This window comes from Brassica oleracea, chromosome C9, assembly GCF_000695525.1.
Source record: "Brassica oleracea var. oleracea cultivar TO1000 chromosome C9, BOL, whole genome shotgun sequence".
Taxonomy (NCBI): domain Eukaryota; kingdom Viridiplantae; phylum Streptophyta; class Magnoliopsida; order Brassicales; family Brassicaceae; genus Brassica; species Brassica oleracea.
In genome coordinates this window covers 47,626,644-47,631,995 of record NC_027756.1, presented here as the reverse complement: position 1 = coordinate 47,631,995, position 5,352 = coordinate 47,626,644, and the positions used below count along the sequence as shown (strand labels likewise).

The following is a 5,352-nucleotide window of genomic DNA, read 5'->3' as shown; positions in this document are numbered from 1 at the left end:
TTATTGGCTAAACTCACAAGATTATAGAATAACTTCTTTATTAACTTAAGAAAATCTCTCAAAACTTAAGTTCTCACACTAATCTCTCTCACTTATAAGTTCATGTCACAACTCAACATCTTCTTATATAGAGATCTTAAAACTCCTAAACTTAATAGTAAAACCTTTTATCCTAATCCTAATACAAGTAGGATTAGTATGACTTGAGTTTCAAGCTACTTTCAAGTTTATCTCTAACATCCCTCTTAATTTCTTGAATTGTTGCCTAGATTCTAACTCAGAGTTTTAAGGTTAGTTACCTTAGTAGCTTCTTTGCTTGTTCTGTTGTTTGTTAGAGGAGGACTCATCAACACACTTGCATAGCTCCTTGGCATGTTCAACTTCTCTGTTTTACTTGCACTTTAAGTCTTGATAGGTTTGGTTTCTTCTCCAACTTTGAATTGATATCAAAAGGCTTCCTGCAACTTTTTCCTCTGATGTAAGAACCTTTGTTGACGTCGCAGTGACGTTCTCTTCTTTCTCATTGGTGGTTGACTTGCCACACACACGTAACTCACTTGTTCCTTCCCCACCTGGTGGTTGAATCTTATGCATTGATGGGTAGTTCCTCTTGTACTTGTCCACTTTCTTGAAACTTCCAAAGTTAAATCCTTTGTGCTTTGGCCCTTGATCCATCTTTTCTTTTCCATGTGACTATTTATCTTTTTTTTTTGAGTGTTGATCAACTGATTTGCTAATCAGCCTCTGCTCTCTCTATTTCTCAAATACACTTTCTTTTCTTTGGTTGGTGTCCTCTTTGATCACCAAGTTCTTCATTCTGGTTCCTTGAACCACTTCTTTGATTTTCTTGATATCTGTTTTGTCTTTGTTAGAATCTGTTTTTCTCTGCCTCTCACCATTGACAGCTTCTTCAATCTTCCATGATTGCAGTTTTGATACTTCAACATAACCAGCTCCTTGGATACATACTTCCTCACTTGCTTTTGGATCAGTGGTGGTTGTGATTGGTCGCTTGCATATCTCCAAGTGAAGACAGAAGATTTTCTTAACCATTCCAATATCAGCTATCTTTCTTCTAGATTTGTCATGGATAATACACCTTTTATCCTTGAAGGTAACACCATAGCCGCTTTCAAACATCTGAGAAACGCTTAGTATATTCTTGGCTATGTTGGGGACTACGAAAACATTTCTGAGCATATTGAATAATTTGTAGAGCTGATATATCTTTGTCTTTGAGTGCTTTTAAGCTCGCCCCTTGCATAGTCTTCTCCTGGTGTCTCTGTCGATTTTGATGGAGGATCTAGAACTCCATCTTTTACAACTTCTCACAGTTCTCTGTTCTTCAAGGTGTTTTGCATTCGAGCTGCCCAGAACTCATAGTTCTGTCAGCAACCAGTTGAGATGATTGTAGGTTTATCGACATTTTTCACTTCTATTATTCCTTCACTTCTTCTTCTTATATTTTGCATGAACAGGCTCCACATCTAAGTATGCTCTGATACCATGTTGAACTTTTGCTCTCTGTCTTGAGCTTCTTGAACTCTTGTGAAGTATTGTGAACTCACACATTCTTTTGATCTATTTTTTTCCTTCTGTTTTTATTTGGGTAAGAGATTTCTTTAACAAACAACTTTTTCATTCATTCTTGCTTACTTCTTACAACTAATCATACTTAGTCTTTACATGCATTTTAGTGAGTAACAAATTATTTTGTCCGCGATTACATGTATATTATATAATCTTGAGCCATGTATATCATCAATATAAATATTTTGAATAAAAAAAGAGAACTAAACTAGGAATATAGAGTAAATTATACATAAGTACGATTATCTTCGGATATTCAATCGGATTTGGATATTACCCGTTTAAATTCCGATATCCAATCTCTTCTAACTTAATTTTACTACTGTGGTTTGGATTTCGGTTCGGGTTTTTGATATCAAGTTCGGGTACGAGTTTCAGGATAAAATGCTCATACCTACATAACATAAATGTTACAATGTTTCTCAAAATAATACATAAGGGATATTTAATTCTTCTTATTAAAATTTATAAAAATGTTTATTAATTGTTGTAAGAAAAGGGAGATCGAAAGTCCACTTTATTTTGTTGGGTTACATATATTTATTTCCAATTTTAATGAGTTGGTGTAAGGACATGGGCTCCCACCTGTACTTTAATGTGGGAGGAGTTGAACCATGTGTGAAATATATACCATCTTCTCTTGCATCCCACAAGTTGGTCTTACCAAAATGGAGAATGACACCACCATCATATGCCCTAAACAATGCATAGTACTTGAAACCAGGTCCCTGCCATAAGCCACAAATGACTTCAGTCTTGAAAAAAATACTTTCATAAAAACTGAAATCATAGGTTTGTCCAGGATTCAACAAATGATCGCCTAGATCATCTTCGTCCGTGATACAATGGACCTTGAGAATGTTGTTTGGTTGAAGAAAGTTGTGAAAATGTACAGTCCTTCGGAAGCAACGCTCCGTTACTCGACTCAGCACACAATAATGCAATGACAATCAAAAAGCAAGAGAGGCGATTCATTGTTTTGATTATTGATTTGTTCTATATTTTTAGGGTGGTATATATTAAAAGATATAAACTCTCGACTTTTCAAAAGTGTTTCATTAAATAACGTTCATGCATTCAGTTTTGCTCCCTTTTTGCATCTTCTTCTTAAAACGAGTAAATATACTTACCACATAAAAAGAAAAGGAAGTCAATGGTCAATTCCGCATTTTCTAAAAGTCAATGGTCAATTCCGCATTTTTTACAAGTCAATGGTCAATTCCACATTTTCTACAAGTCAATGGTCAATTCGGCATTTTCTACATGCATTAACGGCGTGATTGTGTTTTCTTTTCATCGTATACATATAACTAGAATAAGACGAGCGATTTGCGCATGTTAAATTTATATGAAAATTGTTTAAGAAATATCATATGGAAAAAAATTTATATTATTGATCGAATTAATATATTTGGTTCTTAAACAATTTTTTAAAACCTTTTTTTGTTAATTACATAATTTGTTTACTAATTAACTGATCTCATTTTAAAAAATATTTTTGGTTAAAAATTATTTATCGCATAAAAACCTAACGTTTAGGCTGAAGAATCTCATGCCTACTATTTGGTTACAATGAAACTATGTCAGATTGATTTTATATCATGATTTAGCAATTTAAAAGTTAATTATGGTTGAGAAGTTTACGTTCACGTGTCAATCCTATCTATCTTCGATAGTTTTCTCTTTTTTTGTGTCATTTTGGTTATTGCTCGATATAAATATTGATTTTTGAATTTATTCTCATTTCTTTATTTTATTTTGGCCTGAGACTTAGAAAATGTTTAAGATTCAAAATTATTAAAGAGATACATACTTATGTTAAGATTTGCGTCTTGTGCAAAATAAATACTTATTTTATATTTTTCTGCATATTATGAAATAATAAAATAATAATTATATATTAAATAGCTAAAAAATCAGTTACTATTATGTAATAAACTGGCTTGCAATCATTTTAGAATAAATAAATCAAAACAATCAATCTTATCTATCGTATAAGATATATAATTAAATTTAAACGATATGAAGTATATATATATATATATATATTTATACCCAAACTTGAATCAAATGCAAAACTAACCTAAAAGCCTTGTGAAATTACAGCCAGCCCCTTGTGACCAAACAAAAAAACAGAAGCCATTTTTACGAATATAGTCCCAGTAAGTCGTCTGAGTCGTCTGAGATGCTAGAAGTCTTCTAGACGACTTCCAAGTAAGTCTTCTAGTGTAGCTGATCTTAAAAATAATTTATAAATTAAAAAAAAAATATTTTGATAAGCGAAAAATTAAAATCATTTAACTATAAACAGTTTTAAGTGATATAAATTAAAATATAACAAAACTGAATTGTTTTCAACATAGATGAGTGTAGGTAGTGAATCATGGTATTCTTTGGTCTAGGGTTTGGCAACATATGTTGTTGTATTGTATGTATTTTTAAGGTTAGATTTTGGAAAGCTTGAATGTTTTTTTGAAAAATTAAATATTTACCTGTAAGTGTTTATTTTTGTGTATAGTAAACACTTTTGAAGTTTAATTTGATTTTATGTAGTGTTTAGTTAGTTAATTAAGTTTAGGGGTTGTGTTTAGGGTTTAGACGACTTCCATGGAAATCGTCTGGTGAATAATTTTAGCTGGACGACTTACAAGTAAGTCGTCCAAATATTCCCGCCTAAAATGTTTTTAAAGATTATTTTTTCGTTTAAATAATTAAAACTAGACGACTTAGTTTTAGTTGAAATAGTCGTCTGGGAAGTCTTCTATTTTAGTTTCCGGCTAAAAATATTTTAATTTCCCGCTAAAAATATTAAAGTCTTCTGGGCGACTTACAAGTAAGTCGTCTGAATCAAAAATATATTAACCTAATTGGATTTTTTGTCTCCCTATATAAAGAAAAAATTACACATTCTCTCTTCTCCTCTCTAATGGCTGCAACAAAAATGTAATGTTCATCATTCTAAAACTCTTCATCCTGTCTTTAATCTCTTTGAACTTATAAACACTAAGCTTTATATCAATTTATTGTTTTTGTCTCATGTCTTTCTCATTAATTTATCGTGTTTTTGCAGGTTTTTCATCACATGATTCTCATCTTCCACTCATATAAAGGTAGATCTATCAATTTTAGATATGTATTGTTGTGTGTTCTGTAAATGTAGATTTATCTAATCTTCCACTAATTTTCTCTGTTTTAAGTCATTTGAACGTTTTTTGATATGCAGTTTTTTTTTTCAGATTTGGAAGACTTCTGGGACGACTTACCTGTTAGTCGTCTAAAATATAATGTGCTAGACGACTTCCAGGAAGTCGTCTAGACTTCCTGGAAGTCTTCTGACGAAGTCTCTCTTTCATAACAGATCTGAACGTTTTGGTAAGTTCTTATGTCTGATTTTTCTTCATTTGGTAGCTTCCTGTTGTATAAACGTCTTATTTTTTTCTCAAACTAAAACTCTCCAAACTCATTCTAATCTCTTTGACTTGAAAACACCAAACTTTATATGAATTTTTCAGTTTTGTCTCATGTCTTTCTCACTAATCTATCTTTTTTTTTTGCAGGTTTTTAATCAGATGGTTCTCATCTTCCACTCATTTAAAAGTAGATCTATTAATTTTAGATATGTATTTTTTGTGTGTTTTATAAAGGTAGATTTACCTACAATGACCGAATGATTGGTGTTACGTTTAAGAGAAGGTAGGAGAATATATGGCTCAGTAGAGAGATGTGCCATTGCGCCTGAATCCATAAACCAATCTCCTCCAG

The 5,352-nt window shown here is 31.8% G+C and overlaps 1 pseudogene; it reads right to left on the bottom strand.

Moving 5' to 3' along the window:
• Window positions 1-2,120: 2,120 nt before the first annotated feature.
• On the bottom strand, window positions 2,121-2,633 carry LOC106317723 (annotated as a pseudogene).
• Window positions 2,634-5,352: the final 2,719 nt, after the last annotated feature.